The sequence below is a fragment of the Delphinapterus leucas genome, chromosome X (genome assembly GCF_059928025.1).
Source record: "Delphinapterus leucas isolate spDelLeu-1000000601 "Yukka" chromosome X, BTC_Dleu_Yukka2, whole genome shotgun sequence".
In the NCBI taxonomy this organism is placed as follows: domain Eukaryota; kingdom Metazoa; phylum Chordata; class Mammalia; order Artiodactyla; family Monodontidae; genus Delphinapterus; species Delphinapterus leucas.
Window position 1 is genome coordinate 19,348,254 of NC_143150.1, and position 23,269 is coordinate 19,371,522.

Consider the following 23,269-nt stretch of genomic DNA (forward strand, 5'->3'; position numbering starts at 1 on the left):
TTCTCAAACTTCATTTTCTTCTAGGCAGCAGGGTCCTTTTTTTTCAAATGAATTCTCACTTGGAACGCTGATGTATTGAATAAATAAAAGCAAATATGCCCGGGGTGGAGCTGCAGCTGGAGCTGGGGGAAGAAAAGCAAGTTTCTCTTTGGTTTCCACTTGAATGCAAGCTCTAGAGCAGCAGGTATTTTGCCTGTTATGTTCACTGCTATATCTCCAATGTCTAAAATAAATAATGCCTTACCTTAACAGGGCTCAACAGAGATTTTTGAACGAATGGTGGAGGAATAGCATATGAAGAAGCCTGGCACATAATAGGCACCCAAGAAAATCTTAGTGCCTCTTACGTAACTAAAGCCCTGCAAGAAGCTGAGCTCACACGTGTGAGAAGACTTATGTCCTCCCTTCTCACCCACCCATCTTCTTACCCCTCTTGCTATTCTCTTAGACCAGTTAGGTGTGTAATGGGAGACTGGCTATGCCGAGAGCAAAAAAGCCACCAGACGGAGTGCCTTTGGCCTCTTCATTTCTTTCTCACCTTCCGCAAAACTGGGCATGTGACAGAGCTTGCAAAAATCAGACTGAGCACCTGGTTAAGCCAGAATATTCACCAAACATCCTCTTCAGTAACAGTGCATCACTAAGAACAGACACAACACATTTGGCTCTGTAGCCAACAAGTCAAATTTGAGATTTGGACAAATAAAGTTAACAGGCAGCCTGATGGAAAAAGAACAAATTCAAACTTCGGAGTCAATAGGCCCCAAGTTCCAGGCTTGCCAGCTACTGCTAGGGTGATCTTTGGGTAAGACCTCTTTGATCCTCAATTTTTTCACCTACAAAATGATCTTCCTTCCTTTTCTGATAAAAACAGTGCCCACATCATAGGTTTATGTGGAAATTAAATGAGCTGATTAGCTAATTGATTAACAAAGTGCCTAGCTCATAACGAACACTCGACAAAAGCTCATTTTCCCAGAAGTCTCAGAACAATCCTGTCAAGATAAACTGTTTTATATAGATCTTCCCAAAGCGAAGATCAAAGATGTATACTACAGAAATTCAGAGACTTGCTCAGGGGTGAATGTTAGGATATAATGGAGGCATGTTTTAAGTGGTGAAATCCTGATGCTCGTATGGGGAGGAAAACCAGGATTCCTGAGTTCCCTGAGTAAGAGGTAGGCAAAAAGTGGGAGGCAATATATGTAGTGGTCAAGAGTTGGACACTGAAGTCATGAATATGTGACCTGAGTTAAAATTCCAGCACTGGCATTTGTTGATACCTATTTTTTCTGGACCTCCATTTCCTCATCTGTAATATGGGGATGATAGTAAGAATTCCTGCTTCAGGGGGCTGTATTGAGGACAAAATGTGATAACATATTCAAACTTTTAGAATATGGTAAGAGCTCTACATATAGTAATTATAATTATTAGTATTCTTGGGATTAACATACCTGGAAAGAAATACTGGACTAGAAAGAGTGGCAGTTTCTTCAACTCTAAACAGGGGCAAAGACTCATTTCTAGAGAGATGGTTCTGCATGGATCCTGAGTGTCAGTCTTATATAGAGCTCATTCTTGAAGAGGAAAGTAGAAGGATGGTCATGGGAGGGCCCTTTACCTAGCAAAAGTTGTCACTTTCACTTTCTTGAGTTCTCTTGACAACAACTTGTGAAGTAAGCAACCTGAGTGTCTTAAGCTGGTTCGCCACAAGCAAACACTGAGATAGTTTCATGTGCACATGGTTTATTAAGTAATTACTCCTGGAAGAACTGGAAAGAGTGGGGCAAGTAGGATACAGAAGGAGAAGAAGCAAAAAAAAGGTGCAATTTTGGGCTAAGTCCCAACCTTAGTTTTATCCTTCAGGGAGGCTCTAACATGTAAATTATACATCAGAGCTGAGCTTTTATACTTCTGCATCAGCAATTGGTTAACGGCTGCCCTGGAGAGATTTAAATTTCACAGGATTTTCTGATTTGTCTGCACTTTTAGGAAAAGTGGCTCCAGTCTCCCAGGGACAGTCTTTGTAAAAACTTTTGCAAGTGCTGGCCTTTAAAAGCAAAACACATAGATGCTGGGAAGATGGGCACACAAAAATAGTAAAAGGTATTTGAGGGGATCTGGGCAAAGCACAGACACATTGACAAGGTTTGCTACCCAGGGGGTATTATCCCTATTTTATAGGTGAGGAAACAGGCTTAGATAACAACCTACCAAAATCACCCAGTTGGCAAATTATGGTACCAGGACTACTACTATAATTTTTAAAGATAGTTACCAAGATGTTGATGGTGAATATCTCAGGTTTGTTGAATAAATTCAGGTGACTCTAATTCCTTCTTTGTGTGTTTATGTTGCTAAACTTTAAAAAATGAACATTTATTTTTATATGATCATAAAAAACTATTTTCATGGGAGACACAGAAAAAGAATAAGTCAGTACACCTAAGAAAGGTCCTTTAGGCTCTGACATTCTATTAAATCCATTGTAAAAAGTTGATTACCTTTCAAGACTATTGGCACTTTTATAAGGGACCCCTGAGTAAGAAAAATACAAAACAACTAGAAAGCAATTAATAAGATGGCATTAGTGAGTCCTTACCTATCAAAAATTACTCTAAAAGTAAATGAGCTAAATTCTTCACTCAAAAGACGTAGAGTGGCTGAATGGATAAAAAAAACCAAGAACCAACAATATGCTCCCTATAGAAGACTCACTTCAGCTATAAGGACACATATAGACTCAAAGCAAAGGGATTGGAGAAAGATATTCCATGCAAATGGAAACCAAAGGAGAACAGGGATGGCTATATTCATATCAGACAAAATAGACTTTAAGAAAAAAACTATAACAAGAGACAAAGAAGGTCACTCTATAATTACAAAGGGGTCAATTCATCAAGAGGACCTAACAGTCATAAATAGATATGCACTCAACCTCAGAGCACCTAAATATTGGGTTGGCCAAAAAGTTCTTGTGGGTTTTTCTGTAACCTTTTTTTTTATTTTAAAGAGACAGCCTTTATTTGTAAGGGTTTTTTACACTGAAGAATTCAAAAAGTGGTAGGTTTTTGGAACTTATTGACCTGTATTTAAAAGGAACTGCTGACAAAGATTCACCAGAAATAATCTGAACAAGTGGGAAAATACAATTAATACTACTGAAGCCTACTAAGGTAATGCCAGGACATATGGTTTATATGACATAATGACCTCTAAATGCTGTCACTGATATGAAACTTCTTCTTTTCTAAACACACAGTGGTATAATTAACAGTATTCAATCACTTCTGTTCTTTCTTGACTATATAAAAATTAAAATCTCAGTTAAAAAACTAATATATTCATCTCTTTAAATGTTTCTTACAGATACAATTTCAATATTTTCATTCAATAGTGGTGTGGTTTAAGAGATTTTTCATTCACAAGTGAAATAACAATCCATGCAAAGGGAACTGATAGTCTATAGACTCACAGTGCAAATAAAGAGTTCAGGAATGCAGCAACTGACCTTTCTAAAATGCAAAACAGATACAATTCCTCGAAGATACATGCAATAAGCTCTACTAAGCAGCTGGCCACAGAACTAGAACGTTTGATAATTTTACTGGTGACTTCAATGGGACTCCAGATGTTTCCAAACTCAACTTGAACTCTCATCTTAGGCTTTGTATTTCTAGTTTTACTAATGACACAAACATAATTCTAGTTTTACTAATGACACAAACATAATTCAAATCCCTGAAGTATTCATTATAGTCAAAGGCATATCCTATAACAAACTTGTCTGGAATTTCAAATCCAGCAAAGTCTGGTCTATAACCAACGCTTCGAGGGGTCCTTTTCACCAGCAAGCTTGCAAACTTGACCATCTTTGGATTATGCTGCTTGACCAAGGAAAGCAAGGTTTGCATTGTTTTGTCAGTGTCAATTGTATCTTCAACAATCAAGAAATTCTTTCCAGTTAAAGTTGAGAGATTATCTCCAACAATTACTTTTATGTCACCTGTTGACTGGTCATTACAGTAGATTTTCAGTCTGATAAAATCTACAGTCATGGGAACAGATCTATCACTATTTCTGTTCAGTGCTTTGATGTAATACAGCAGGTCAGCAAAGAATTTATAGCCCGCCTTGAGCACACAGAGGCCCATGATGTGATGGCCTCCCATCTCCTTCATCACATCTCAAGCCAGCCATTCGGTCCACAGTGCTGGGGCTGTGGGTCACCATAACGGAGCTGGCTGGCATGTGGCCTGAAGGCAGTCTGGGATGAGCTTTTTCTGTAACATCTTATGGAAAAACCCAAACGAAATTTTTGGCTAATCTAATATATTAAGCAAACACTAACTGATCTGAATGGAGAAATAGACAACAGTACAATAATAGTAGGGGACTTCAATAACCCCACTTTCAATAATAGATAGATCACCCAGACATAAAAGAAGGAAATGCTGGACTTGAGTTATACTTTAGAGCAAATGGCCCTAACAGACGTATATAGAACATTCCATTCAACAGCAGCAGAATATATATTCCTCTCAAGTTCCACATGGAATATTCTCCAGGAAAGATCACATCACAAAACAGTTCTTAGCCAATTTAAGAAGACTGAAGTCATACCAAGTAACTTTTCTGACCACAAAGGTATGAAACTAGGAATCAATAACAGAAGGAAAACTGGAAAATTCACACAAACATGTGGAAATTAAACAACACACTCCTGAACAACCAATGGGTCAAGGAGGAAATCAAAAGGAACATTTAAAAATATCTTGAAAACAAACAAAAATGGAAACATTACATACCAAAACTTATAGGATGCTGCAAAAGCACTTATAAGAGGGAAGCTTTAGCAATAGGTACTTACATTAAGAAAAAAGAAAGATCTCAAATAAATAACCTAACTTTACACCTCAAAGAACTAGAAAAAGAAGAATTAGCTAAGCCCAAATTTAGTAGAAGAAAGGAAATAAAGATCAGAGCAGAAATAAATGAAATAGAGACCAAAAAAAAAAAATAGAAAAGATCAATGAAACTAAGAGCTGTTTTTTAATTTGAAGACAACAAAAACTGACTAAATTTAAAAAGAGGAGACTCAAACAAATAAAATCAGAAATGAAAAGGAAATATTACAACTGATACCACAGAAATTAGAAAAACCATTAGAGATTACTATATGCCCATCAACAGATGAATATATAAAGACGATGCAGTATATATATATATATATATATATATATATATATATATTTATATATATACAATGGAATATTACTCAGCCATAAAAAAGAATGAAATTCTGACATTTGCAGCAATGCGGATGAACCTAGAGAATATCATGCTTAGTGAAATAAGTCAAACACATACTGTATAATAACACTTATATGTGGAACCTAAAAAATAATGTATATGCAAAACATAGAGTCACAGATATAGAGAACAAACTAGTGGTTACCAAAGGGGAGAGGAACAAACTAGGGGTAAGAGATTAACAGATACAAACTACTATGAATAAAATAGATAAGCAGCAAGGATACATTGTAGAACACAGGGAATTTTTAGCTATTACCTTGTAACAATTTATAATATAATATAATCTGCAAAAAGATTGAATAATTTTGCATGAGATTGTTCAATTTGAAGAAATTGAAGAGGACACAAATAAAAGGAAATATATCTAATGTTCATGTATTAGAAGAATTAATATTGTTAAAATGTCCATACTACTGAAAGCCATCTATAGATTCAATGCAATTCCTATCAAAATTCCAATGGCATTTTCCACTGAAATAGAGAAAAAAATACTAAAATTTTTATGGAACTACAAAAGACCCTGAAGAACCAAAGTAATCCTGAAAAGAACAAAGTGAGAGGCATCACGCATCTTGATTTCAAACTATGTTATTACAAACGTATAGTAATCAAAACAGTGTGGTACTGGCATAAAAATAGACACAAAGACCAATGGAACAGAATCAAGAACCCAGAAATAACCCCTTGCTTATACAGCCAACTAATACTGACAAGGGAGTCAATGATACTCAATGGCGAAAAGATAATCTCTTCAATAATTGGAATAGGGAAAACTGGATAATCACATGCAGAAGAATAAAATGGACCCTATCTCACACCACTCACAAAACATTAACTTGAAATGGATTTAAAGAATTAAACATAAGATCTAAAGCTATAATACTTCTAGAAGAAAACATAGAGGAAAAGCCCCTTGACAGTGGTCTTGGCAATGATTTTGGGGGCTATGACACTGAAAGCACAAGCAACAAAAGCCAAAGTAAACAAGTGGGACTAAATCAAACTAAAAATCTTCTGCACAGCAAAAGAAATAATTAAAAAAATGAAAAGGAAGCCTATGGAATGTAAGAAAATATTTGCAAATCATATATCTGATAAGGAGTTAATATCCAAAACATAGAAGGAACTCATAAAACTCAATAACAAACACACAAAAAATATGATTAAAAAATGAGCGGGGGGGGGCCTTCCCTGGTGACGCAGTGGTTGAGAATCTGCCTGCTAATGCAGGGGACACGGGTTCGAGCCCTGGTCTGGGAAGATCCCACATGCCACGGAGCAACTAGGCCCGTGAGCCACAACTACTGAGCCTGCGTGTCTGGAGCCTGTGCTTCACAACAAGAGAGGCCGCGATAGTGAGAGGCCCGCACACCGTGATGAAGAGTGGCCCCCGCTTGCTACAACTAGAGAAAGCCCTCACACAGAAACGAAGACCCAACACAGCAAAAATAAATTAATTAATTAATAAACTCCTACCCCCAACATCTTCTTAAAAAAAAAAAATGAGCAGAGGAACTGAGTAGACACATTTCCAAAGAAGATACACAAGTGGCCAACAGGTATGTGAAAAGATGTTCAATATCACTAGTCATCAGGGAAATGCAAATCAAAACCACAATGAGATGTTACCTCACACCTGTTAGAATGGCTATTATAAAAAAGACAGATAAATTTTGGCAAGGATGTGGAGAAAGGGGAAACCTGGTGTACTTTTGGTGGAAATATAAACTGGTGCAGCCACTATGGAGAACAGTGTGAAGTTTCCTCAAAAAATTAAAAATAGAACTACCATATGATCCAGTAATCTCACTTCTGGGTACATATCCAAAAGAAATGAAATCAAGTCTTCAAAGAGATATTGCACTCCCATGTTCGTTGCCATGTTATTCACAATAACCAAGATATAGAAACCGCCTTAGTGTCAGTCTACAGGTAAATGGATATAGAAAATGAGGCATATATACACAAGGGAATATTATTGAGCCATGAGAAAGAAGGAAATCCTGCCATTTGCAACAATATGGATGGACCTTGAGGGCATTAAGTTAAGTGAAATAAGTCAGACAGAGAAAGACAAATACTGTATATCATTTATATGTAGCATCTATAAAACCCAAACTCACAGAAACAAAGTAGAATGGTGGTTGTAAGTGACTGGGGGCGGGGGTGGGAATGGGGAGATGTCAGCCAAAGTGCACAAACTTCCACTTATAACATGAATAAGTCCTGGGGATCTAAAGTATAGCATGGTGACTATAGTTAACAATACTGTATTATATGATTGAAAGCTGCTAAGAGAGTAGATCTTAAATGTTCTCATCACAAAAAAGAAATGGTAATTACATGAGGTAATGGAGGTGATAACTAACCCTACTGAGGTAAACATTTTACAATGTATAAGTGTATCAAATCATCGCATGTACACGTTAAACTTACACAATGTTTTATGTCAATTATATCTCAATAAAGCTGGAAAAAATAAGGAACTTTTGAAAAAGAATAGTCTTTAACCCCAAAGAAATAAGATACTAATGATGAAATGCCAGGAACTGGGGCCCTAATTTTGGTCAGAATTCTTAACTCTTACCCTTAAAGTCATATCACAGTTCACCCTTTGGACCTTAGGGAAAAACAGTGATGTGGTGCTTTTTATTTTTATTTCTGATTTAGGTCTATTTTTAAATGGTAAGGGTAAAAGCTATCTAGTATACTCTTCCATTTACATCCTAGCTCGCCAACCCTGGGATCCATCGCCCAATCTCCTTTTGCTCCTATTCTGGCCTCCTGCTCAGCGTTCCCTCTCCACCTCCTTATGTGTGGAGGGACTAAAGTGAAGACAGACTGGCCAGGCTAATTTTTCCAGGGGTGAGCCCAACTTAGGATTTTTACTTTAAAGTAGAATATGAAAATTTCCTTTAAGACAGTTTCCTGTTTTGGATCACAGTCAATTAGTAACATTTTGCCAGTAATAACTGAAGGACTGAAGTCTAGGTGGAAAAAGAGAGAGGAAAAGAGAGAACTCATTCTTCATTTACTGTTTTAAACTTCAGCAAACAGTGAATTATTTATATTTATTTCCTTGATACTCACCCATTCAGCAAACGTTTATTTTGTGCCTACTGTGTGCCAGGCCCTGAATTTTATGATTTCATATATCTAGATCTTTTCTTTCTCACAACAACTCTATGAATTAGAATTGTCACCTTACTTTATAAGTTAGGAAACTGAGGCACAGGGAGCTGAAGTGACCTGTCTCAGGTCACATTGCTGGTAAGATTTTAAATAGATTCTTTGGTCACCAGAGCTACAGCTTTTTCCACCAGCCTTGCAGCTGACTCTCCACTTGGAGTTGTTGTGGAGACTGTGCTGTGAGCTGTCAAAATATTAGCAAAGGTATGCTCTCGTGTACATCAGATGACAGCATTTTGTTGGTCTAATTTTACCAGCCTATTTATTTAGTGACATAGGATAAGTTGGTTCAATATAGATCAAGAGTGGTGTTTTGGGATTCTTACCCAATCAGGTTTAAATGTACTTTTGAAAATGTATCCTTCAAAAGCCAGAGTTTTACTTAATGGGGAAACCCTGGAAGCATTCCTGCTAATGTCAGGAGAAAGGAAATGATGCTCACTATTGGCACTATTATTTAATGTTTCATTGGATGTATTAGCTAGCACACTCTTGCTGAAAGTGAAAATTGGTATAACATTTTCAAAGGGCAACTTGATAGTATCTATTAAAAGATAAATTTTCAGACCCAGTGATCCACCATTTCAAGTGCTAGAAATTTATCCTAGAGAGACGTCACCACAAAGGTGCAAAGATTTATGTACAAGGATGTTTATTGCACTATTGTTCATAAGGGAAAACAACCCAAATGTCTATTAATAAAGGAACTGAGAAAATATATAATAGTGCATAAAAAGACTAGATAGATCTAATGTACTAATATGGAAAAATGTCCATGTTGTACAGATCAGTGAAGAAAGATAGTTTAAAAATAGTATGGGACTTCCCTGGTGGTGCAGTGGTTAAGAATCCACCTGCCAATACAGGGGACACGGGTTTGCACCCTGGTCCGGGAAGATCCCGCATGCTGCAGAACAACTAAGCCCGTGCGCCACAACTACTGAGCCTGCACTCTAGAGCCCGCGAGCCACAACTACTGAGCCCACATGCCACAACTACTGAAACCTGCACGCCTAGAGCCCGTGCTCTGCAGCAAGAGAAGACACCATAATGAGAAGCCCACACACCACAACAAAGAGTAGCCCCTGCTCACCGCAGCTAGAGAAAGCCCGCGTGCAGCAACGAAGACCCAATGCAGCCAAAAATAAATAAATTAATAAATTTAAAAAAATACCACAGACTAAATGGCATAAACAACAGAATTTATTTCTCACCATTCTGGAGGCTAGAAATCCAGGATCGAGGTGTTGGCAGGTTTGGTTTCTTCTGAGGCCTCTCTCCTAGGCTTGCAGATGGCTGCCCTCTCACTGTGCCCTCTCATGAACTTTCCTCTGTGTGTGTGCATCCCTGATCTCTCTCGTGTGTAAAAATTTTCTTTTCTTATAAGAACACCAGTCAGATTGGAATAGGGCCCATCCTAAAGGTCTCATTTGAACTTACTTATTTCTTTAAAGGCCCTATCTCCAAATACGGTCACATTCTGAGGTACTGAGGGTTAGGACTTCAATACATGAATTTGGGAGGAACACAGTTCATCTCATAACAGTTTTTGATCTGGTTTATGAATGTATGGGAGTTTATTGTACTAAACTCTTTGGTTTTGTGTATGTTTGAAAATTTATATTAAATACAACATTGTAGAAGAGGACATAAAAGTAGACCTGAACAAATTGACATACATGCCCCATGAATAAGAAGACTCTTCAATAAGTGGTGCTGGGAAAACTGGACAGGTACATGTAAAAGTATGAGATTAGATCACTCCCTAACACCATACACAAAAATAAGCTCAAAATGGATTAAAGACCTAAATGTAAGGCCAGAAACTATCAAACTCTGAGAGGAAAACATAGGCAGAACACTCTATGACATAAATCACAGCAAGATCCTTTCTGACCCACCTCCTAGAGAAATGGAAATAAAAACAAAAATAAACAAATGAGACCTAATGAAACTTAAAAGCTTTTGCACAGCAAAGGAAACCATACACAAGACGAAGACAACCCTCAGAATGGGAGAAAATATTTGCAAATGAAGCAACTGACAAAGGATTAATCTCCAAAATTTACAAGCAGCTCATGCAGCTCAATAACAAAAAACCAAACAACCCAATCCAAAAATGGGCAGAAGACCTAAATAAACATTTCTCCAAAGAAGATATACAGACTGCCAACAAACACATGAAAGAATGTTCAACATCATTAATCATTAGAGAAATGCAAATCAAGACTACAATGAGATATCATCTCACACCAGTCAGAATGGCCATCATCAAAAAATCTAGAAACAATAAATGCTGGAGAGGGTGTGGAGAAAAGGGAACACTCTTGCACTGCTGGTGGGAATGTGAATTGGTTCAGCCACTATGGAGAACAGTATGGAGGTTCCTTAAAAAGCTACAAATAGAACTACCATATGACCCAGCAATCCCACTACTGGGTATATACCCTGAGAAAACCATAATTCAAAAAGAGTCATGGACCAAAATGTTCATTGCAGCTCTATTTACAATAGCCCGGAGATGTAAACAACCTAAGTGCCCATCATCGGAAGAATGGATAAAGAAGATGTGGCACATATATACAATGGAATATTACTCAGCCATAAAAAGAAATGAAATTGAGCTATTTGTAATGAGGTGGATAGACCTAGAGTCTGTCATACAGAGTGAAGTAAGTCAGAAAGAGAAAGACAAATACCGTATGCTAACACATATATATGGAATTTAAGAAAAAAATGTCATGAAGAACCTAGGGATAAGACAGGAATAAAGACACAGACCTACTGGAGAACGGACTTGAGGATATGGGGAGGGGGAAGGGTAAGCTGTGACAAAGTGAGAGAGAGGCATGGACATATATACACTGACAAATGTAGGGTAGATAGCTGGTGGGAAGCAGCCGCATAGCACAGGGATATCGGCTCGGTGCTTTGTGACCGCCTGGAGGGGTGGGATAGGGAGGGTGGGAGAGAGGGAGACGCAAGAGGGAAGAGATATGGGAACATATGTATATGTATAACGGATTCACTTTGTTACAAAGCAGAAACTAACACACCATTTTAAAGCAATTATACCCCAATAAAGATGTTAAAAAAAAAGACTCACCATCAGAAAGATATGTTTTCCATAAATAAATTTATAATTTTAACACATCTTTATAAATATACCTGATTCTTTGCGTGAAACTGTACAAGCTTATATAGAAAAATAAGTAAACAAGAATAGCAGGGAAAACTCTGTAAATATAGAGCAATGTGGAGTAGAGCAGACTTATTGGATATTAAAACATACTCTAGAGCCTCAAAACTTAAAACAATGTGAAACTAGTACATGGAAGGAAACAAAAATCCAAAAACAGGCCCAAATGCATATGGCAATTTAATATATGATAAAGGCATCTTCTCAAATCGACGGGGGTAAAAATGAACTTTCTAATCAATGACATCAGGACAACTGAGTAGCTATTTGGAAAAAGGTTAAATTTGATCCATACTTCACACCATATACCAAGATAAAATCTAAATAGATCAAAGATTTAAATTTTAAAAATTTAAGCCATAAAAGTACTAACGGTAAACCTTGAAGTGAAGCAGGCCTTTCTAATTATGACACAAATCCAGAGGCCATTTAAAAACTGATTGACAAACTTCACTTCACCAAAATAAATAATTTCTCATGGCAAATAACACATACACATACACCATAAGCAAAGACAAAGGATAAATGGGGAAAATATTTGTAATTCATATCACAAACGGATAATTTTCCTAGTTTTTAAAGAGTTTCTAGAGATTGAGGAAAAGGGACAATAACCAGTATTTTTTCAAAAAGTGTGTGGAGCTACATGGAAAGATAGTTTATTAAAAAAAAAAAAGAATACCCTGAAACATCTGAAAAGATACTCAACTTCTCTCATAATATGAAAAATTCAAATTTAAAACTACACTGAGATTCTTTTTCTCACTTATCAATTTGTCTAAAATCAAAAAGTTTGACACCGTACTCTGTTGGTGAGCCTGGGGAAAATAGGAACACTCATACATTGTGAGTAGGACTGCAAATTGGTACAACACTTGTATTAGGTTAGTAGGTGTGCCATTACAAAGTACCAGACACTAGGTGGCTTATAAGAACAGAAATTTATTTTCTCACAATTCTGGAGGCTACAAGTCTGAAATCAAAGTGCTGGAAGGGTTGGTTCCTTCTGAGACCTCTCTCCTTGGCTTGTAAGTGGCCATCTTCTCTTCCCTGTGTCTTCACATGGTCTTCCTTCTGTACATGTCTATGTCTTAATGTCCTCTACTTGTAAGGACACTAGTCATATTGGATTAGGGCCCACCCTAATGACCTCATTTCAACTTAACTACCTCTTTATAAACCCTATCTCCAAATAGAGTCACATTCTGAGTAACTGGGGGTTAGGACTTAAACACTTGAATTTTGGAGGACACAAATCAAATCATAACAACCTTTATGGAAGGAAATAGAAGTCGCTATAAAAATTACCAGTACATTACCCTTGTCCAGCAATTCCACCTCTGGAAATCGATCCTGCAGATAAAATGACATACATATAAAATGACATATATATGAGGATATTCATTTCAAACTTTGTTTATAAAAGCAAAGAGTTGGAAACAACCCATGTCCGCAAATAGGGGATTATCTGAGTCAACTGTATTTCACCTACACCGTGAAAAATTATGCAGCTGTAAAAAAATCAGGAAGCTCTCCATGCAAAGCTAAAGAGAAATCAACAATGATATATGAAGTGAGTAAAGGAAGGCACAAAACAGTTTAACAGCATGCTACATATGTATGAGAAATACATTCGTATTTTCTTGTACAGTATTTGCATAAAGAAACACTGAAGGCTAAATAACAACAACAAAAAACTAATAAAATTGGTTACTGATAGGGATGTATGGGGGCACAGAATAGAGGGGACAGACGTGGAATTGAGCTTTTCCATATATTCCTTTTTATATAATTTTCAGTTCTAAATCACGTACATTCAAAACAATTACAATTATTACACATAAAGTTTCCTAGTTCAGCCATGAAATTTCTAGTACAATATGAGACTAACTCTAATCCTTTTACTTTTGAGAATGGCTATTCTCAGTTTATCAAAGCTTCATCTAGCGTTTTCAAAATCGTGCTCCTGTGAAATAAAGAAAACCCCCAGGGGTTGCAAGTGTCTTCTTTCTTCTTTTTCTTTGAAGAAAGGAACCGAGTTTAAGAGGGCTAGAGTGAGTCCAGTTGGATTTGACGTTGACCAAATAGGAGGCAGCCCAGATGCTATTGATCATCAGCACACATGCCCTTGAGTGTGCATCAATTCAAGCAAACAGAAGTGTGCCCTGCTGGGTGGGGGTGCCTGGATGGGGGTGGGGGGACCCGAGCGCACTGCCTCCAGCCAAGGGTGAAATTCCTTGAGAAAGCCCCCTTCCTGTCACAGAACTCACAGCACTCTGAGCCTGCTCGCAGCCCAACGGCCTCTCCGAGAATGCTACATTTAAAAGTGCAGTTTTTGGATGATTCCCAGAAGATTTTTGTGGTTGATGTAAGTGGAAACCACATTGCTATTATTCCTTTATTATTCATTCAATAATGGTCATTTGTGGACAGCCCATTAGCTGGAGATATTATGTCTTCTTTAGGACCGAACGAAGGAGGACTGTAGGTTTTAGCTTTGGAAAAAGAAATCTGTATTTAATATCACAGTGTAGCTCATGCTTTCCCACTAACCTTTCTTCTAGAACAGGTTCTCTTTTCTCAAGGGTTAACAACAGCAAATCTAAATATATGTAAGAAGACAAAGCAGGAATAACTTAGTTGTCCTACCCAAAAAGGTATTATTGCTCATTGAAATAATTTGCCTGTGAGTCTCACCCCATGAATATTTGTGGGGAGAAAACTGTGGTTCTGAGGGAAAGGAGAAGGGGAACGCTACCCTCCTTTTCTGAAGAAAACCTATGGAGTTTCGGAGGGTGGAGGGCAGTGGGTAGAATTATGCAGTTGTAATGAGAACTTCAGGAAGTAATGACAAGTATAAGAGAGAAAAATAGGATAAGAGACTATTTAGTTTGATTTAGTACTTATAGTTCAGGGTTCTTCATATAATTCCCAGCTACAAGATGACTGATACAATTATACCTCATCTCTTCAAGAAAGAACAAATGTGTTAAGCACATCATTTGGAGCTCATCTTTCAGTATCTTAAGAGATGTACATTTTGATGTCAGGATTTACGTACGAGCATTTGGAAATGTTCTACAATTTTATTGGAATAAAAAAATGCTATTTGCTCTGATATTTACATTAGCTACTAACAAGGAACAAATAGTTCATTTCCTTTGAAATTCATACAAAATGCTGGTTGTTTTCCTTTATACATAAACTGACAAGTGCTGTTGGGTGTGTAGGTAACCCATTTTTCAAATAAGTATTTCATTTTTATTTGAATCATGTGCTTTGTGGGTGATGACTGCATGGTTTCAGCGGCTGTTTTGCTGTCTCTTCCTTTCACTTTTATTTGCAAAAGGCATTTCTAGCTCCACGGACCTGATGATTTGTTTTTGTAGCAAATAGCTTCCATTAGAGGTATGAGGCATTTCCTATTCTTTCTTGGAACTGTATTTAAGGAGTGGAAATGTCTTTTGAGTAGTTTATCCATTTGCAGGCTGGTGGTGTACACTCACAGTGCTCCAGTACCTGAATTAGTGAGTTGGGGATTCAAAAGACACTGCTTTAGGCTAAATTTTTAATAGATATTTCAAGCTACTCAAAGAGAAATCTTTGACAAAAAGTGACAGAAGAGCTTTCTGAATGTACAGCTCAAATACAGATCCAATTAAATGGGGGGTGGGTGGGAGGCACAGTACCCTAGCTTCACAAAATTCACCTTCCGAGGAGCTGATTCTAGCAACTTGAAGCCAGCATGATTTGGCTTTAAGTCAGACTGTTCCTTCCAGCTGCAACACACTGCGTTCCTTGGGAAGATAATGGGAGAGATTTGATACCCAGCAATTTGGGTGTCACAGCATCTGATCCCGTTTGCTCTGTGGAGGGCTGCTCTGTAAGTAGCAATCGTGGCATTACCGAGAGTGGCAGTAGCACTAACTGTGGTCCCATGGACAGCTTAGTCTTGAGGGAAATGGAGCCTTAAGTTAGCATACAGCCATCTAACTGTATCTTCTCTCCTTAACAGTAGTAGACTGATAATCATGATGATGATAATGATAATGAAAATGATGACGATAATAGTAGTAGTAGAGGGTCGCCAATGGATAACACAAAAATTTAAAAAGCAATTTCACATCCATTAGTTCATTTGATCCTCCATTCCACCCTGTGAGTGAAAGTAGGGAAAAGATGAATGCAGAGCTGGGACTTCCAATCCAGGACTCTTCCCACGACCCCATGTACAATTGTGTCCGAAGACTCATCTGTCAGTAGCTGCCTAGTCCTGTAATATTGCCACTGCACATTAGTTTCTGTGGCCCTCAAAGGGCATAGAATTTGGCATACAGTAAGGCTTTAATGACTGTTATGAACCAATTAGTAGAAGTCTCAAGAGGCATGTATCAGTCCCAGGGACAATTGTTCTTCAAGATAAGATTTAAGAAAATAATTGGTTGCATGGGGGGAAATAATGGCATCTTGGGCATTCGTGTTGTTTTTACAGAAAGTACAGTAGTAGAAATATGATGATCAGATAGAATAATGTCACCTGGATTAGGCTAATTGACATCCAGAACCCTTTATTCCACCCCCCAGTAGCATTATCTTAGTGAGTTTGCTGGTGTCCAAGATCTGGCTCAGGACTACAGACTCAGAAGCCTGATTTGTCAGCACTCCACAAATCTGAAGTCAGAAACTGGTATTTTAAAATCAGGAGGCCAGTGTTACCATTTACAGTGGGACTGGGAACACTAGGGTTCTCTCATCAGTTACATAATATGCCAAAGGGCAGAAGAGTCAGATTTAAAGGAATTAGATTTATGATCCTAGTACTGAATAGCCTGGTAATGCATCTGTCTCCACAAAGGCCCTGTCATTGACACCTTTTAAGTCACTTATTCATTCATTTAGTCATTTCATTAACAAATTATTATTGAGATCCTAGTATGTTCCAGGCCCTGTTCCGGGCACAGTCGACTCTACCATATGGGTAAGTAAAGTTCTTGAGCAAGGGAACACTCTCGCCTGGGGAGTCTGGCTGGTAGCTGCCAACTTGGGCTTCAGTGATTCCTTTTCCTCTCATTGAATGGTTGACAAACTCCCTTTGCGATTGACATGTCTTTAATTTGTTAATGCCTTCAGTTAGATTACTGAGAAGAGTGTCTGACCCCTGAAATGTCCTGGTTTTTTGAAGCTTCTTTGCATATCTGTAATCTGAGATACGGGGTGCTGATATTTACATATGAACTCTCTGAGAATATGAGTCAAACTTTTCCTTTCTGAATTTCCAAGAGTCTTTGGGGATGCAGGATAGATATGGGACTCCAGAATTGCTGGAATATGCCCACCAATGTTTAATCCAATGAAGAAAATGTGTTTGGTAAAAACCTCATCTTAGTTTTCAAGTCAATTTATTTGATGAAATTGATCACTGTTAAATATCAACAGCATCTCTAGTGTTGCACTTGGTAGGACTCTCCAGAATGATGATGGGAGTGGGTAAGCAGGAGGAGAAACGGAATAAGGTAACGATTTTAAAGATAACTGAAAATTCCCTGGTGGTCCAGTGGTTAGGACTCCATGCTTCCACTGCAGCTGACATGGATTTGATCCCTGGTTGGGGAACTAAGATCCCACAAGCTGCATGGCATGGCCAAAAAAATTGAAGATTTTTGTGTTTTAGTTTTGCCTCTTCAACATGGGGACTGGGATTTTTCTGGATAGAAAAAGGAAGGATAAGACCAAAGCTAAGGCTTTTGAGCACTCAGAAAGAATAGAGAAGGTCAGGTTTCTAGCTTTACTAGGAACCTCCCAATAGCCACAGATACCAGTAGTAATAATGAGCATCCTTGGAGGGTGACCTCCTTTTAAGCCTGAACTGTTTGCTTCTCTGAGATTTAGATGCAGAGTTTTCAAAACAATAATCCCATCACCATACTTGACACAGTTCTGTCTGATATGCCTCCTGCCTGCTTCAGTTCTATCTTTGTAGAAGCATAGTGAAGGGGAAGAGCAGCTGTTGTTTGTGAATTCCCAAAAGCACATTTTTTTTTTCTTTTTGCGGTACGCGGGCCTCTCACTGTTGTGGCCTCTCCCGTTGCGGAGCACAGGCTCCAGACGCCCAGGCTCAGTGGCCATGGCTCACGGGCCCAGCCGCTCTGTGGCATGTGGGATCTTCCCGGACCGGGGCACGAACCCCTGTCCCCTGCATCGGCAGGTGGACTCTCTACCACTGCGCCACCAGGGAAGCCCCCAAAAGCACATTTTATTTTGATGGTTTTTGGAAGCTAAGGTCAAAATAAGAGGTTTGAAACATCTCAAGACTTACATTTACCTGATTGCTAAGTGACTGTATTGACCAGCACAGTGGGTACCTAGTGGCTTACCCAGTGAGAGAATATAGTGAGTCAGCTTACCCCATTCCCTTGGGAGCCCATCATAAAGGCCACCAGGCCTCATTTTCTGGAAGGAGGCAGAGGGGAAGCATTGCCAGGACTGAGCACTATTCAAGCTGGATAAGAAAGCCAAGAACTGCTTAGTGATTTTTTTATTGGTAGTGGTATTTACCCTTGGGATATTTGTCCAGGAGCTGGTTTTTCAATTTATAATGATGAGGAATCTTTTGTAGTTTTGTCAATAGCAAAATAGATACCCCTCCCCTTCATAAAGAAAAACTCTTTCAACACCAGTGAAATGGAATTGCTCTGGTGTGGCAAAATGTACCTGGATTTGGGACTACAAAAACTGCACCATTTTAGGTGTGTGATCTTGGGCCAGTCACTTAACCCGTTATCTCCCTGAGTTGTGAGGAGTGATATAAAGGATATAATGTATATTTGGAGTCTGATAAAGCAGGACAAAAATTTGACTCTGCTACTTCCAAGCTGTGTGGCCTTTGGCAAGTCACTTAACCTATCTTGGATTTAGTTCTATCAATGCTAAAAACTTGGACTATCAGGAAAAACTTTCCAAATAATATACCATTTAAGTTGCTGAGTAGGAGCTAAGGAGGTGAAAAGTGGAAGCTAGGGGGAAGGGGGTTGTATGGTGGTTACACAAGGGAAAGATTGAAGGTCAATGTGCAAAAGAGAACATGGCCCTTTCATGGAAAAAAAAAGGTCAGTGTGAGTGAAGAATGGAGTGTTGAAAGGAAGATGGAGAGTAGCTTGAATTCAAGCTGAAGCAGAGGTGGTCAGCAGTTATATCATTTGGGTCAAGTGGTATATATATGAAGTTTGGGCTTTATCCTGAGGGTGATAGAGAATCACTAAAGAGCTTAAGAAGCTCAAAATGGGGATACTAGCATCTGTTAACTCATTAATTTATGCATTCATTTGCTCATCCAATATTTAATGAAATATGCGTTCTAAGTGCTGGAGATGCCAGGTAGAATCGGAATAACAGTTTCAAGTTCAGTGGCTCCAATTTTAGATAGCCAGTCTCTATCCTAACACATATGCCCAAACATCAATATTCCAGCCCGATAGAGAATGGTGGAGACAGACAGAAAGGATGGATACAAAAGATGTTAATGAGGTAGAATTTCTAGAAGCATTTGATGTCAGCCTGGATACAGGAGGTGAGTTGAGGAGTCTAGATGACATCCAAATTTCTGGCTTAAGTAATGGTTTGGATGGTGGCCTCCATTCACCAAGACAGAGAAACAGAATAAAAGGAGCAAGTTTAGGGTGGGCAAGGAGTTTTGTTTTGGATTTACTGATGGGAATATGGGAAGAGGAATATACCTGGATTTGGGCAGACCTGAGTTCTAGTCTCTGCTCTAAAAATTTTTTTTAAGTTTATTTTATTGAAATATAGCTGATTTACAATGTTGTGTTAATTTCTGCAGTACAGCAAAGTGATTCAGTTATACATATATACCTTCTTTTTCATATTCTTTTCCATTATGGTTTATCACAGGGTATTGAATAAAGTTTTGTGCTATACAGTAGGACCTTGTTGTTTATCCATCCTATATATAATAGTTTGCATCCGCTAATCACAAACTCCCAATCCACCCCTCCCCAACCTCCCCTCCCGCTTGGCAACCACAAGTCTGTTTTCTATGTCTGTGAGTCTGTTCCTGTTTTGTACATATGGTCATTTGTGTCATATTTTAGATTCCACATATAAGTGATATCATATGGTATTTGTCTTTGTCTGACTTACTTCGCTTAGTATGATAATCTCTAGGTCCATCCATGTTGCTGCAAATGGCATTATTTCATTCTTTTTATGGCTGGGTAATATTCCATTGTTTATATATACCACATTTTCTTTATCCATTCATCTGTTAATGGCTGTTTAGGTTCTTTCCATATCTTGCCAGCTCTAACAATTTTAAGGTGTGGAACATTATGTGAGTCACTTCACCTCTCTGAGCCTGTGCGCTTATCACTAAAATTGCAATAATCATAGCACCTACCTCATGAAATCATTGTAAAGATGAATGAAGTACCAGAGGTAAGGTTCCTGATGCAAAGAATGTGCTAAAAGCATGTTAATTCCCCTCTCCCTTGCTTAGAGACCTTTTTATTTCTATACTTTGCAAACCAACAGAGAACAGTCTTTCACCCTCAACTTGAAGTTTCTTTCGATAACACTTGATGTTGCAGCCCACCTCCAAGCAAAACAGAGCTGTGTTTCCCCTCATTTGCTCTTCCTCTGGGGCTTCCTGGGGTTAATTCATCTTGCTTTTCTGAGCGGCTTGCCCTTTGCTTAGTCAGCAGCCCCAGGGGATTTGCTCTTCTCCCCCCCCCCCCAGTCATTAATCCTGAGGGGGTCCATAATAACTGTCTAGAGTTACCTAAAATTATGGTGGGCTTCCTTAAAGGAAGCAGATGGAAACAGCCAAACCCTTTATCTTTAACGACATTTAATTTAAAAATTTTTTAACTTGATACTTTAAAAAAAATTGAGGTATACTTTTCTTTTAAATTGAGGCATAGTTGATTTATAATATTATATTAGTTTCAGGTGTACAACATAGTGATTCACAATTTTTATAGATTATACTCCATTTGTAGTTATTATAAAATATTGGCTATATTCCCTGTGCTGTACAATATATCCTTGTAGCTTATTTATTTTATACATAGTTTATACCTCTTAATCCCCTACCCCAATCTTGCTCCTCACCTTTTCCCTCTCCCCACTGAAAACCACTAGTTTGTTCTCTATATCTGTGAGTCTGTACCTCTTTTGTTATATTCACTAGTTTGTTTTCTTTTTTAGATTCCACATATAAGTGATATCATATAGTATTTGTCTTTCTCCATCTGACTTATTTCACTAAGCATAATACCCTCCAGGTCCATCCATACATATATCACATCTTCTTTATCCATTCATCTGTTAATGGACACTTAGGTTGCTTCCATGTCTTGACTATTGTAAATAATGCTCCTATGAACACTGGGGTGCATGTATCTTTTCAAATTAGTATTTTTGTTTTCTTTGGATGTATACCCAGGAGTGGAATTGCTGGATCATGTGGTAGTTTTATTTTTAGTTTTTTGAGAAAACTCCATAGTGTTTTTCATAGCGGCTGCACCAATTTACATTCCCACCAACAGTGTTCAAGGGTTCCCTTTTCTCTACATCCTCGCCCGTGTTTATTTGTGTTCTTTTTGGTGACAGCCATTCTGACAGGTGTGAGGTGATATATCATTGTTTTTTAAAATATTTTTTATTGAAGTATAGTTGACTTACAATATTGTGTTAGTTTCAAGTGTACAGCAAAGTGATTCAGTTACACACACATGCACACACATACACACACACACATATATTCTTTTTCAGATTCTTTTCCATTATAGGTTATTATAAGATATTGACTATAGTTTCCTGTGCTATAAGTAGGTCCTTGTTGTTTACCTATTTTATATATAGTAGTGTGTATATGTTAATCCCAAACTCTTAATTTATCTCTCTCCCCCGCCTCACCCCTGCTATCCCCTTTGGTAACCATAAGTTTGTTTTCTATGTCAGTAAGTCTGTTTCCGTTTTATAAATAAGTTCACTTGCATCATTTCTTTACATTCCACATATAAGTGATGTCATATGATATTTGTCTTTCTCTGTCAGTATATCTCAGTGTTGTTTTGATTAGCATTTCCCTGATGATTAGCAATGTTGAGCATCTTTTCACATGCCTGTTGGCCATCTTTATGTCTTCTTTGGAAAAATGTCTATTCAGGTCTTCTGCTCATTTTTTAATTGGGTTGTTTGTTTGATTGATAGTGAGTTGTATGAGCTGCTCATATATTTTGGATATTAACCCCTTGTTGGTCAAATCATTTGCAAATATTTTCTCCCATTCAGTAGGCTGACTTTTCATTTTGTCCATGGTTTCCTTTGCTGTGCAAAAGCTTTTAAGTTTAATTAGGTCCCACTTGTTTATTTTTTATTTTGTTTCCTTTGCCTTAGGAGACAGATCCAAAAAATATATTGCTACAATTTATATCAAAGACTGTTCTGCCTATGTTTTCTTCTAGGAGTTTTATGGTTTACAATCTTACATTCAGATCTTTAATCCATTTTGAGTTTATTTTGTATATGGTCTTAGAGAATGTTCTAACTTCATTCTTTTACATGTAGCTGTTCAGTTTTCCCAGCACCACTTATTGAAGAGACTGTCTTTTCTCCATTGTATATTCCTGCCTCCTTTGTCATAGATTAATTGATCAAAAGTGTGTGGTTTATTTCTGGGCTCTCTATTCTGTCCCATTGATCTATATGTCTGTTTTTGTACCAGTTGCATACTGTTTTGATTACTGTAGCTTTGTAGTGTAGTCTGAAGTCAGGGAGCATGATACTTCCAGCTCTGTTCTTCTTTCTCAAGATTGTTTTGGCTATTTGGGGGTTTTGTGTTTCCATACATATTTTAAAATTATTTGTTCTAGTTCTGTGAAAAATGCTACTAGTATTTTGATAGGGGTCGCATTGTATCTGTAGGTTGCCTTGAGTAGTATGGTCATTTTAACAATATTAATTCTTCCAATCCAAGAACATGGTATATCTTTCCATCTGTTTGTGTGGTCTCCAATTTCTTTCATCAGTGTCTTATAGTTTTCTAAGAATAGGTCTTTTACCTCCTTAGGTAAGTTTGTTGTTTTGGTGCAATCATAAATGGAATTGTTTCCTTAATTTCTCTTTCTAATACTTCATTTTTAATGTATAGAAATGCAACTTTACCAAATTCATTGATGAGCTCTAGTAGTTTTTTGGTGGCATCTTTAGGATTTTCTATGTATAGTATCATGTCATCTGCACACACTATATATTGGTGTGGGCCTCTTTGGATTGACTATGTTTGGGACTCTCTGTGCTTCTTGGTCTTGGACACCTGTTTCCTTTCCAAGGTTAGGGAAGTTTTCAGTTAATATTTCTTCAAATATGTTCTCTGCCTCTTTCTCTCTCTTATCCTTCTGGGATCCCTATAATGCAAATGTTAGTACACTTGATGTTATTCTAGAGGTCTCTTAAACTGTCCTCATTTCTCTTCATTCTTTTTTCTTTTCAGCTTCAGTGACTTCCACTACTCTGTCTTCCAGCTCACTGATCCATTCCTCT

General features: G+C 37.8%; 1 pseudogene; it reads right to left on the reverse strand.

Moving 5' to 3' along the window:
• Positions 1-3,659: 3,659 nt before the first annotated feature.
• On the reverse strand, positions 3,660-8,070 carry LOC111169620 (hypoxanthine-guanine phosphoribosyltransferase pseudogene; annotated as a pseudogene).
• Between the last annotated feature and the right edge of the window lie 15,199 nt (positions 8,071-23,269).